The 14,501-nt window shown below is 41.1% G+C and overlaps 1 pseudogene; it reads left to right on the top strand.

Moving 5' to 3' along the window:
• The first annotated feature begins 2,611 nt into the window (after positions 1 to 2,611).
• On the top strand, positions 2,612 to 14,166 carry LOC119721816 (annotated as a pseudogene).
• The last annotated feature ends 335 nt before the right edge of the window (positions 14,167 to 14,501 follow it).

Here is a 14,501-nt window from a genome sequence, read left to right as displayed (position 1 = left end):
TTTTTTTTTCATTTCCCGCTCGCCGCCGGAAATGGGGACCCAAAAATTCCGTAATCCAAGTAATTAAAAAAAAACGGCCTTACAAAGGAGCGTGTAGGTTTAGGCCAACACAAACAAGTCTCCGGTTTCTGGTATGCGCGCGCGTCGCCGTAGCCATGCGCGTCGGCAAAATGAAAAAGTTTTTTTTTCAATGAAAGATGATGTCTCAAAACCGCCAAATTCACTGGTTTGACTGGAATCCTGCTGCTGCACAATTTTAACGTGTTTTCAGATGGGGTTATTATCGAGAATAAGCTTTATGTGGCTTCTCTGGACTCCCATGTATTTGCACTAAGGTCTAGTCGGGCATCATTTGCAGTCATCAGCCGACATTTGAGGCAAAACAAAAAAAGCCGCGTCGCCGCACCACTTTTTGGGCAAGCTCCATACCAGAAACCGGAGACTTATTTGTTTTGGCCTTAGCGTCCTTTTTTTCCCCATTTTGTTCCGACATTATACAACCCCTCGAGCAAATCCAAGGGCAACGACAGTATTAGAAAACTCTCACGTCGATTTCCAAGGTATGAAATTTCAGAGGATTGTTACGAAGTAATAAATGATTCATTTTTATGGTTAAGACCTCGCGGTAATGGCCTCGTCAGCGAATCGTTTCCATAGTAACAAGGCTAACTTCTCAGAGAAAAACAAGCATTTGTACCCGGTAATATGAAGGTAAATTTGTGTTCCATGTTCTTATGGTTGAAAACGACCATAGTATATTTATGATCTGTCTGCATAAAATTAAAACAAAAACTGAAAATCGAGGCAATGTTAGAGATGGCTGGTCTAGCTTGTCTCGGACCGTTAACTCAACATGTATTACAAAATCAGTGATCTGTTTTTTTACGCATGCTATTATTTTGTTTGCAGGAGGCAACAAAGAGTACACCCATGTAAGTAGGCCAAACAATCCGTCCGCCGAGCTCATGAATTAACATTTTATACACTTATTCTATATTAGGGATTTCTGAGAGCCATGGAATTGGGAAATTGAAGACATATGGCACTGCACCTCTGCCCTGGACTTAACTGGGGCTTCAATTTCTGAGCATTTTGGATGCAATTGGATCCGAAAGTGGCGCTATTTAGCCATGTTGTAGAGGGATCCTTTTTTCGAAATGGCTACTTTTCAAGTTTTAGAAACATCATTCGTTTTAGGGATGGTTTTCTTTGGGTGAGAATTTCTCCAAAAAAAAAAGGGCAATGGTCTATCCACCAAAAATTGAAAAGAAAATGGAAGACGACATGTTGATTATCATTTTTCTGTGCAGCCTGAACACCTGTGAGAGTTCAGAGAATTTTTAAACGGATTTTGAAGTATGGGCATTTGTCACAGGTGTCTATGGCCGCATGGGCGTCGCCAGGATTTTTTCAAGGGGGGGGGGGAAGCAATTTTGTTCCCAAAATTCCTTAACTTTTTCATTATATTCGCAATTTATCATTTTCCGAGCGTAAGCAGGGGAGCATTTGCCCACCCCCCATCAAATTAACAGCGATATGGCTTCGCACCTCTTTTTTTCCTTTTGTTTTCCTTTTGTTTTTTTCGTTTTCCGGGGGGGGGGGGGGGTAGACGCCCCCTTGCCCCCCCCCCCCCCGCCCCCCCCTCGCGACGCCCATGGCTATGGGAATTTTTATACTAGGGTGCACCCCGAACCCCTTTGAAATATTGCACACAAAATAGAGGGCGTTATTTGCAGTGTAAGTTTGGGTAAATACATGTATCTCAAAATGGCTTTATATCTTGAGGCTTATTGGAGCGTCGTGATTTTTGTGCTAAAGTATATTAATCAAAATAAATCAACTTCTTTGTGAAGATCTGCCTCGCCACCCTTTGCGAGCGAAATATAATGCATGAGATGAATGGATAGGAAGATTGTTATACTGGCTGTACACGTTAGTACAATCAGAGAGAGTGTATGCAGCGAGTAAACTGTTCACAAGAGAGCCTGAATATTTCAATTTTATTCGGTGTCGGAACTCGAGCCGATGCGCACTTGAAAAATTAAGCGTCGTCACGTTGGGCAAATAAACACGAACAACTTAATTAGTTCCCGCGCTTGTCTTGTCATGCCTTCGTGACTGTCATTTATATATATTTGTCTTCAGTTCACGTCGACTGTTTACTCGGGAATATAAATGAAGCGATTGTGATAGATTAAATTAAATAATCTAAGCTTTTTCAGAGGTACATGTGATTGTTTTCAATCTAGTTTTTATGTAACCTTTTTGAAATAGGTGCTGCCTTTTTGTTTTAATGCATCGGGTAATATTTTATGGTTATATTTTTGAAAGACACGTGGGTTTCTTAAAAAAAAAACTGACTGCCTTTATTTACTCGATGAGACGCATCGTTTTGAACTCGATCTTGCAAAAACAACACTATCGCGGAATTATGTTGCTGCTTTACGACAACTGAGGGCGATGTACTTCTTTAATGGTCCAGTCTTGATTATTCGTAGAGGGCGCAGTTCATGCTGCAATCATTGCGCTCGAAAAACTTCGACGAAGAGGGTGGTTAAAACAATAAAAGTTTAGCTTAGAGAGTGTAGCTAAACAAAGTAAAGCATTTTGTTACCTTCACAATGTGACCTTCACCATGTTGAGGAGAACTCCGAGTAGTTGCAGAATACCCCGCCACAGGTTGGTAAACAATTGTTGGTACTGCCTGGTACTTTTACTAATGTATGATGATGATGTGGACAGACCGCCGCCGCCGCCGCCATGTTTGCTTTCTTGACGTTGAGGGCGCCTCAGATGTAAACAAACGCACGTGCTCGGTGTAAACGAAAGGAATGGGAAAAAATGTTGTTTTGCAACCCGACGCCACTTCAGCGGTTGTGTACACAGTCTATGGAGAGTAAAAAAAAATGTGTATTTCCTAACAAAATTGGAAATGTTTCTCAGTCCCAGATTCATCATGTACATGTCTTATCATTTTGCAACACTGACCTTCATTGAGATGATGTATCTTTTTATATGAAGAAACAAGTGGCGTCAGGTTGCAACATTTTTTTTCCAAGGAATAAATTCCGTACTCAGGTGCCACTTATCTGCCGCCAAACACATCGATGTTCTCCTTACCTTGTGATTTTATTGAAGACTCATCCAGGAAGCTCTGTAAATGCCAATAAATGTCATGAAAAATGTGTTTTCAGAGCACATTTTGTATGAACACATCAGCTCGGCAGCAGACGGTCTGGGGGGTCATTTTTGACAATGATAATTGCAAGTCTGTGGTGAGCGTGACATCGACAATGCACTACCCAGTGATAGTGCAATACATCATCATGAATTTGTAATTTGGGCCAAAAAAAAATTATACTTCTGCTTCCGGTTACCCGACCGACCCTATTCTTTGGCTGCGACTCTAAAAAATTTATCGGCAATTCCGAAAAAAAAATATAATAATAATGATTGATTAAATAAAAATAAAAACCTGTTGTCTTTTCTGTCTTCACAAAATACCTTTCAATAACCCTTTTGCGTAAAAAAAATGCTTGTATTTATTTGTTTTCTTACTTACATTTGCTATTTTTTTCAAAAGAAACCTCCATTGGTTTTACAAATTTGCTTCGCGATATAACTACTGTACTTCGCAATTCGATGTCACGGTGACTATAATCACGTGCGTAAACCTAGCTCAATGCAGCAACGACTGGTTCCCGCCGTGCCGCGCAGGGGCCAATTTAGAAGACATGATTAAAATGCGGTAACTGGTCTGTGCACGGCTATGCGATCGATAGCGCTAGCATGGCTATGCATTGCAGGCACGTGCACTGTCAACTGGTCGGATTCGACATGGTAAAAATGCCAAGAAAACACCGATGGAGAAAGAACATTTTTGCAAGTTAATTCACAGAATAGCTTGTCTGTGCATGTATTTTCCTTGTTCAAGAGTTCATTTTGAGATCGCACTACTCGTATTTGGAGTGATACAGTGCAGTGTGTTTCCCTAAAATTTTCGACCGTAAAAACGAGGTCTGTTGGCCGCGCGCCGCACGTGCACAGTGCATCACACACTTCGGGGTTTTGGCCAGCTTCTCGTCTTGACTAGCGTTATGCATATGGTGCGAGCGACCTGAATTTTCCATTATTTTTTAAGTAACTTTTTGGCGCCTGGCAATAATGCGCCAAATGTTTAGAATTTTAAATACCCACAAAAGCCTACAGGGGGCGCATGAGACAGTTTCAGGACTATTTTGTGGTGAAATCTGAAAATTTTGATTGGGGGGTATGATTGCAACTGATTAATGGTACACGCGATACAGAGATGATCCTTGGACTCTACTATCGCCAGACCATGTCCAAATGTTAAAAAGGTGATTTGTAGAGTCTTAGTTACTAGGACTAGATCTTGAGTGACAAGTAGAATGTTGGTTTTTTTGCGATTTTCACATTCAGAATTTGTTGCTAATTTATTTACATTTTGTAAGAAAACTCACCTTGGTCATGTTCGTAAAAACTACTTACAACAACATGAGCAATGAGTTCAAAACTTAAAAGTGGATTTCATTTTTTGTTTTCTTATAAATTATAGGAACAGTGCCTATAAGTACACAATCACTGGCTTATTGGCATTGAATCATTGTGCATGTTGTGGCACACACATCCAGTTAAAAACGTTTTTAGATTAGTGTAAATGTTGTAATGATCGCCTTCCACCACCAATTTGACCCGGGTTCGATTCCTGCGTGGGCCCGATTCCTGGGTGGGCCCGATTCCTGGGTGGGCCCGATTCCTGGGTGGGCCCGATTCCTGGGTGGGCCCGATTCCTGGGTGGGCCCGATTCCTGGGTGGACCCGATTCCTGCGTGGGCCTGATTCCTGCGTGGGCCCGATTCCTGGGTGGGTCCGATTCCTGTCTGAGCCAATATGGATTGGGTTTTCAGTCCGTACCTGATTCCGTGGGTTTTCCTCATATTCTTTTGGAGTTTTCCTCCCACATCTTCTCTTTACGGGGTCCCATGGGAGACCAGTGGCTTCCATTGAATGGGCAATCCAGTTAAGATAATAAATAAGGTAAAGTAAAAATAAAATAACGTATAGTGTCCCTGCCCGCTGCTTTTTGGTGGCCACCTGGACATTTAAAAAATATATTTTAATTAAAAATAAAAGCCCCTCCTCCTTCCTTTTTTTTCCAAAAGCGTCGGCACTAGACATGTTTTATTTTTACTTGGCCTAAAATTTATTTTATCAATCAAAGAATCATTCAGCTGTACTTGTAGCAATGTGATTTATGCAATCACCTGTCAGCAATGCCTCACAGCAGAATACATTGGACAAACTGGACAGTTGCTATAAGACAATGTGTGAATTGACACAAGTTTTATATTAGAAACAATGACATACAAAAACCTGTTACCGAACATTTCAATTAACCTGGCCACACAATAGCCAGTTCAGAGTAGTTGTACTCCAGCAGATGGGATTCAAATCAAGTAGTCCGGGAGCCCAGCGAGGGTTAATCATAATTTCGAGTGCAAAAGGTTTGAAGCGTGGGATATGTAGGAGTGACCGAGACAACTGCAAAATGGGATTTCTTAAGTTGCGCCAGTGGTGCGTTGGGAGGGGGGAGCCCCTTATAGTCCCCCCAAAAAATTCGATCTAATCATAATCTTGAGTGCAAACCAACTTTCTTCATGGATTGAAAGTTTATCGTGTACTGAATTGGATTTGCATACTTAAGAAAAGTATAATTGGTGCTAAGTCCAATTAAGCAGCCAGCTTATTGGCGCTAATTACACGTTTTAATCATAATTATGAGTGCAAGGATAAAACAAGTGTCAATGTGTTTCTTATACCTTGATGGAGCAAAATCCGCCACTTAAGAAAGTTTCAAGCGGTGCCATCCCTACTTACCCTACTTAAAGGAAAAATACAACATTTGCAAACATCAAAAAATAAAACTACCAAATCATTTTGAAATACCTTGCTGGACTGTTAGTGAATGACAGTGTAAAGCATCCTGTAAAATCATGGCACCTGGTAAACTGTCATTTTCAAGAAAAGTGGTATTTTTGTATCAATTTCCAATGCTGGTCGGCCGACCAGCATTGGAAAAAAACTGGCTTTTTTTCAAATACTGGCCCCAATTGACCATCGCACTTGTTTGCAATCGATTACACACCTATGAACGGGTACAAGCCAGCTAGACTGGTTCCCTGACCTTACAATTCCCCAATGTATGTAAACTGCTCTGTTTCTTCTTATATGGAGTCAGGGAACCAGACTACAGGAAAATGATTGTTTTTCTTGGTTTTCGTAGCATTTTCGAACCCAAAACCTCAAAAAAGTCAGTGTAACTATATTTGCTATATATTTCCAACCCCCCAATTCCATCCATTTCTGAAAATTAGAGCAAAAGCAAATGATGTATATTCCCTTTAAAAAAGGGTCAAAGGTCACCAGGGGCGCATTCATGACTTTTTTTGTCTAGATCAACAGTTTAACATCAACCGATCATGGATCACAAAAGTCATGATTAAGAACAGGATATATGTAGTGCAAGGTCCAATTAAGAAGGTCTTTAATTAGCGCTAATTACAAGGATAAAACAAGTGTCGATGTTTACCTTACACTGTGCTGGAGCAAAATTTATCACTTAAGAAATTTTCAAGTGTATACATAAGAAATGGTCAAAGGTCACCAGGGGTCAATAAGCCTGAAGCACCAATAAGAACAATATAAGAACAAATTATTCAACTTATCATTCAACTAATGATAATTAGGAGTGGAATGATAAAACGAGCGTCAGTGTGTACTTTCTCCCACGCAGGAACGAAACACACCACTTACGAAATGTTTCAAACAATCATGAAGTTGAGAGCAACTAATTACCTTGATGTACCCTCTCAATCACGAATGGATGTAATACATACGTAATGTGGGAAATATGAAAGAGTTTATAATTATAGCATCTTAACTTTGTAGTAGTTTTCAGTTCAGACAAGGTTTGCATTAAAGTTGACAATGGTCAATACTGAGAACTTTATTGTGATGATATCATTAATACTGCCTGATGGGCTGCTTTGAAGTACAAAGTTTATTGATTGGTCCCCAGCGATAATGATGACGACAACCGAGAAATGAGTACCGACTTTAAATGTTCGAGAAAGCATTCGCACAGAAAGCAATGGCAGCACATCCATTACACAAGCTAAAAGGCATTGATGGTAGCAGCCTTCCACCTTGTCAAGCTGAGCTGAGGCCACATGCAAAATGAGCTGCTTGTGTGGCGAGGATGTGGGGAAAAGCAACAGAGCAAAAGATCGTTTACTATACAGTCGCCAACGATGGATGGGCAATGGAAGATGGCTCCTACGATATCTCATGGTTCGAGGCACCATATCTCTCAGGGAACTTGGTCCCCAGCGGTGATGAGAACGACAACCGTGGCGAGGCAGTGATGGTTTAACGTGTCATCTATGACGAGGCGGAAGAGCTGTCTTCGGAAGTTCGGAGGAATATTAGAAAACCCCTCCTCTCATCTCCTCGTCGCCTTCTCATCTATTCACAAATTCATGATCACTTGAATGAGTCTTTTTCGTCATGGAATCCCGTCACTCCCTATGCCATTACGACGTCAGGCGCGGATCCAGAGGGGGGGGGGGGGGGGGGGGTCAAACCCTCCCCAGCTCTGTCAATTTTTTTTGTTTTCCATTGAAATTCATGAGAAAAAAAATGCGAAACCCCCCCCCCCCTGCTCCGAGACCCAAAAATGTTTTGCTAGTAATAATGTCCGCCTTTTCACAAAATACGTACAAAGCCAGCTTGGTCAGGGGGTATATGTACATTATTCCGTGACATAGTGTTAATAATCGTTGGATTCTAACATTGCCCCCATTTAAACTCAAAATAGCAAGGGGACCGGAATGCAACTTTAACAATAACAGTATTAGAAATCTTCGACTGCAAAAAAGCCCACAAATTGTTTTTACTTTTGCTCCGTAACCGTATGCAGTTGCTCATTTTAATCTCAATAAGATGTGTGAGATTTTTTGCAGCCATGCTAATACATGTACATGCACATTGGCAAGTTCTGGTTCCAAAAATGTCAACTCATGGTTCAAAGTACATTGAGCATACTCGTCTGTTCAATTCAACAGCCACTACATCAACATGAATGCCCAGCCAAGTGCTTCACTTTACCATCGGATATGAGGCAGTATCCATGGTGATGTGGTTTCGTCGTCTTCTGTACGGTTCTTCAGTCATTGTCCTAGTGATTTCGGTGATCATCGGATATCTCGCACACCTTCCTACAGGAAACGAAGACACTGTAAACAGGTAACAGTACAAAATGATTTTTGTGTGTGATAAAAGGCTTATATGTATTTTAGGTGCCCAACTTTTATTTAAAAAAAATGTATTATCTGTACTAATTAATATGGACTGTGATAAAAAGCTGTATCCCCTTTGAACTGTTTGTTACTACTAGGGCAGCATCATGACTCAGGGTATGATGATAATTATGTGATCCCTTGCTACACGGCATACATGTATACAGGTTTATAACACCTCACCCACAGATTCTGTATCTTGATTGGTCGAGAGCGAGTCACATGACATTCGCTATTTTTACCATCTTGCTGTGCACGGCCAAAAGAGACAAAGCAAATGAAGCTGTAGCCAATGCCAGCTGGCAGTGATATGCTCGCCTGACCTTGAAAAAGTTGTATACAATTGTTGCCTGCTGTGGCAGGGTCCATGGTGTTTAACCCATGGACCCTGTCACAGCAGGCAAACAGTTGTCTTGTTATTCCACGGTAGTAATTGTGGGTCTCTTCCTGTTGCGGTACAGAATTGGCTAACTTTTTGAAAATAATTTGCTGTATTTTTCCATGCTTATGGATGCTGTCCTGTTCAAAAATCAAATTTCTGATCTGATCTTTGGAACGAGAGGAAAACCTCTTCTTCAATTGGAGGCGAACTGTGTCATATGCTGACAGTATTACGGTGAAATTACGGCAAAATCGGCATAGTTCAACTGTAAAAAAAGTACAAAAAGCAGACGAACAGTGACAAATGAAGAAAACAACAATGGTGGTCATAGCGGAAATATTGCTTCACTGTCCCCAATGGCACATCTCGTAAAAACATTCATCGATTTACATAGTGACAGCGTAGCTACAACCTCGTACCCGAGGTCACACAAACATATACTACGCGGTGGAAAGGACATTTTCAACAGCGGGAAAGAAAACAGTAATGTACCCTGTAGGGTACATCACTGGCGCGTGGCGTACATTGCTGTACATGCGTACTTGCGGCATGACACATGATCAATGATGGACCAATAAAAATTCACAATCTATTACTGTTGTATAAAAATATAAGCTTGTAAATGTACTGACATTGGCTTGGTTCGTTGCGCAGATGTTAGCAGTTAGTATGCAATTATTAGTGTTGCCTAGGCTTCATGAAAACATTGGAGAATCGTAATCGTGGGCCTCAGGTGTTCCTGTAATCCTCATTACGAAATTAGACATACGGGATAATCGTTTTGTCATTTCATATTTTGATCAAAATACCCTTTTTTACATTTTCTTTTCATTAGAATGGCCAGCAACATGGATGCCAAGATGGATGCATTTAGAGAGAAGAATCAGACAGCGTTTGTGGTTGGTTTTACCGGTGAGGTCGGCAAGGTAGTCGTCAAGGAGCTGGCTCGTACCAAGATTTTTCGCAACCTTTTTCTTAATTGGGAGGAGACGGGTCAAATATGATGATGAACTCTTTTAAGATGGTACGTTCTCACATAATTTCTGTTGTAAGATTTGCAATGGTTTGTATGGTGATATCAGAAAGAAATTGACATTGGTCTCACCAGGATCATGTGCATTTGGGGGAGGCGATGGGGGGGGGGGTTTGAGTGGTGGGTTCAGACGGAGTTGATGGTGGGGGAAGTTTCATGTAAGGGTGGGAAAGTTAAAATAATTTTTTTTTTATGTGGCTAAATGGCTATCCAGAGTAATAAACATCATTTTTTTCAGCAGGGGTTAGTGCCGCCCGTAGGTATACAGGGTGGATAAAAAGAAATGAAACCGAAATATTATTGCTAATTGGAACAGAAGTAGGGCACATGTGAATCAAAAGGAGATATCATCTGTTAGGGTTGAATCTCCTCTTTAAAATGACACCCTGATCATGTCATTACATTCACGGTTGACTGAGCAGTGACCAATTTTATGAAAGGGTCTATTTAGAGGCTTGCGTCACTTTTTAATTGTGGTTTTTGTGGTGTCATTTGTCACAGAGTGAAAGGCTATGGTTGCCAATCAAGGCAGGAGATTTTCATCATGAAAAGTGGCACAAGCCTCTAAATAGACCCTTTCATAAAATTGGTCACTGCTCAGTCAACGGTGAAATGATCAGGGTGTCATTTTAAAGAGAAGATTCAACCCCAACAGAGGATATCTCCCTTTGATTCACATGTGCCCTACTTCTGTTACAATTAGCAATAATATCTCGGTTTGGTTTTTTTATCCACCCTGTACATGCCCAGTGAGACTGCTGATGTTGACACCATAATCTTATGATGTGAGCATAGGTAATAATGCTTGAAATAATGAGTTCACTCAGTTTCTTCTAAGAAGCACACTCACAAAAAAATGTTATTCTTGTATGTCCCCCTGCAGACTTCCCCTCGTTATTTTGCTAACTGTTTACACTTTCAGGAGCAGAAGGTTGTTGATTTTGACAAGCTGGAAGATTATGCTGATGTGTTCAAGGGCCATAGTGTTGGCATCTGTTCATTGGGAACATCAAAAGGAAAATCTGGAAAGGTCAGCCACTTATTTGCACCTCACATGACCGGCAACTACTTTAAAGATGAACTATCCGTGCTGTTTTCAAATTTTATCCGGAAAAAATTTAAAGTGCTGTTTTTGTAGTAATACAAATTGAATGGGACATCCAACGTAAAATTTATTTGGTCACAGAATAATTTCCGGTACCTTATATATTGGAATTATAATCTGCGGACGGACAGTAATTCAGTTCTCACACAGGATGGACTGGTTTCAGGGCTCGATTTACCCGGGTGCACGCATGCACCAGTGCATGTAGATTTTTGCTTGTGCACGTAGCTTTTTTACTGAGCATGCACAACGTGCATGTAACTTTTTTAGCCGCCAAAATACTCATTTCATGCATATATTTACTGTTTACTCTCCGGGCATTCCATATGTCCCGATCATAAGTTTGATTCCAAATTATTAGCTGCGTTTATCACGTGGTCTCGTTATTGGCCAATCGGACGCCGCTTATCATATGCCCCACATGAAGCAGACGGGTAGTTCGGAGGACTCCGATAATTTTGCACGCAAATGACCCTGGGTACTTGTGTCACTTGTCAGGTTAAAATCCAATTTCTACGTTCGTATGGGTTTTCATCGACGGCAAATTTCGTCGAAATGACACATCCTGAACACACGGGAAGGCAACTTTAGCTTTCTATGTGAGTACTCAACATATATATAATTTCGTACATATATGTACGAAATTATGTATGGCGGATCAATTTCGTCATGTTCGAAATGCCACAACAGTGTGGCGTTGTATACAACGCCACGTTCACGGGTCTAGGCTTGCCTTGACATGCTTGAGCACGATCGAGTCAAAAAGGCTATTTACTGTACTGTCTGTAGAAAGTTTGATAAATCAAAGAGAAAGAATGCCTTCAGAGAAGCAGACGGGTGTAAGTCAATTATGGTGCATGTGGGTTTTTCTTGGTGCATGTAGGTTTTTTGGTCTACATGCACCAGTGCATGCAACTTTTTTTTTGTAAATCGAGCCCTGACTGGTTTCCCACCTCCCTATCGGAATCAGTTGTGTAGGGACCCTGCTAAGGATGTGGGACTGATCTTGAGCAACTTGTGCTACTGTTGTTGCACATTGACTGCCTGTTAGCTGTGTCTCAACTGTTTTGTAGGTGAATTGGTTTTAAAAGTCACTTGGTCAGAACGTTTCCCCTTGGTTATTTGGCCTATGTTCTCCACAGTGGAAGATATTTAGAAAATACATTGACTTTTTCTCAGTATTGTTCCTATCTCCAAGTTGTTACATGTACATGTATATACAATATATTTCTGGTAATGAAACCAAGGGAAAACAATGAAGACATTTTCAGTTTTAAAGATGGGAGGAAAAGTGAATACCCCAGAAAAAAAATATTCTAGGAAAACCCCACAGAATAAGGTAAGGACTGAAAACAAACCGGATCCACATGTTGGCCTAGGTGGGAATTGAACCCAGGCCATAGGGGTTGAAGGCAAGGATATGACCACTGCGCCAACCTGATGACTGGCTGTTTTCTGTTGGAGTAAGCCTAACCCTAACCCTTCCATTCCTCCGTTCATTTATGACAATTTTTACATTTATCACATGACAGGAAGTCAGAAGACGGTTGATCATGATTACGTCATGAAGGTTGGTCAGTTAGCCAAGGCAGCAGGATGTCAGCAATATCATCTTGTCTCATCTAGGATGGCTAATCCTAAGAGTCATTTCTTCTTCCCAAAGATCAAGGTAGATTACCTGCAGCACCCTCAACATTGACCACAGTAAGAATTTTAAAAAGAACTGAAATGATTATAAGATGGATTATAAAAACTGAAATGGCTATAAAACTGACCAGAATGTAGCAGATTTTATTACATTAGCACCTCTTGAAAGGCAATGCCTTTGATAAGAATGCTGGCAAGGATGTTACAGTTACAAATTTCAAAACTGAATGTTTACAAGAAACAATTCAGAATCTGTTCACACATTTTCCTGAAGTTTAAAGCCCAAGTGTGTGAGGATCAGACATTCACAAGTGCAGAGCCACATGAACGAACGTCTGATACATCCTAGCATGCAAATTTTATGCGACCCCGCGCCAACCAATTGGAGTCGACTTTAGAACAGTGATGTCATTTCGAACAGAAATGTTGGCAATTTGTTGATTGGTCGATTTGGCTAAAGACCGATACAAGGCGCCCGCTGCATGGTCAGAATCTTGAGCTCAAGACAGTCTGTTTTACATAATTAATTTCCAAATCTGTTTGCATATCATAGACCTTTGTTGGCTTGGGCCTTGAAAAAATTGGGCCTTGTATTCATGTGATTTGTCTTAAATGTTTCACAAAGAATCAAGTATGCCTTTCAATAGATTTTTTTGTTAAACATTGGAAACACCATTATTTGATCACATCCCTTTAAGTTTTATTCAAACATTTTCATTGATCACCAGGATCTGTCCGGTCACATTGTAAATAACTTAGTGTGCCTCTCCTGCGTGTGACAGGCATGTACTGGGGCAGGTGGCAGTCTTCGTAAAGCGTTGGCAGAAAAGACCAGTGGAGTATTTTAAAGGGGGAGAGGCCATTATCACTTCTGTAGTTGTGGCACTTTTTAGATGACATTGTCATTTCCCCCCTCATATTTTTCTCTCAGGGACAAGTCGAAGAGGAGACTCGAAAGCTAGGCTTTGAGAGATTGGTAATATACAGACCAGGGTGAGTGCCAAATTGTTATCTTCAAGCAACAGGGTTAAGATAACCAGAACCCAACGAAAAGGGTGGGGCAGTGCAGGAGGACAATTTGAGACATGCTTATTGTTCCTGATATTTGTCATTGGCAGTGTGCTGTTGTGCGACAGAGAGGAAAGTCGGCCAGGCGAATGGGTTGCAAGGAAAGTCTTGACCCCAATGGAGTACCTGGCACCAGGAACCATGACATCACCAACTCCTACAGTTGCCAAGGCAATCATCAACACCATTGTGGCCTTTCCAACTCAGCCCTTTGAAATATTCTATCCCAAGGATATTTATAAGATTGCCACACATCAAACTGCTGCAGATACATATGACCAGGGGGCATCATCATCGGTAACAGGAGCACAGAATGCACCATCTGAAGTTGCAGGTGCACAGAGTGCACCAGCAGCTGCCGACACCCAAGCCCAATCAGCGAAGGATTCCTAAGATAAGATCAGCTGAAACTGGCGCTTGGAATTCTACCAAGGTTCCCTGAAACCAAACCGAAAAAAGGATAGGTACCTGGTTCCTTTTTTTTGGGGGGGGGGGTGTTACTGCTCAAAACCTTTGTACATACAAACACAATTTTTCAGATTCATATGCGGATGGAAAAAAAGACCTTTGGGCCCAAGAAATACTTTGGTACCCGACTATTGCAGCAATTGGTACCTGGTTCCAACATTACCACAGTAAAGCACAACCTGAGCTGAAAAAGACACTAAGTTTTCTTGGATAGCAGTCGTTGGATTCAGACATTAAACAAAGGGCAGTCTCAAACTGACAGACACTGGTGCAAAGCACCTACAAATGCATAGACTCCTGTGCCGTGGATAATTGCAAGATTAATCCTGTGTCATGTGTTTAAAGCATGAGGTTTTATATTATAGATGCTTTTAAGCATCTATGTGTGTGTTAAAACACACAGGCTTGAATCCCATCATAT

This window comes from Patiria miniata, unplaced genomic scaffold (assembly GCF_015706575.1).
Source record: "Patiria miniata isolate m_02_andy unplaced genomic scaffold, ASM1570657v1 HiC_scaffold_14, whole genome shotgun sequence".
NCBI classification, from domain to species: domain Eukaryota; kingdom Metazoa; phylum Echinodermata; class Asteroidea; order Valvatida; family Asterinidae; genus Patiria; species Patiria miniata.
Note: the sequence above shows the minus strand (reverse complement) of the source record. Positions and strands in the feature narration are given on the sequence as shown.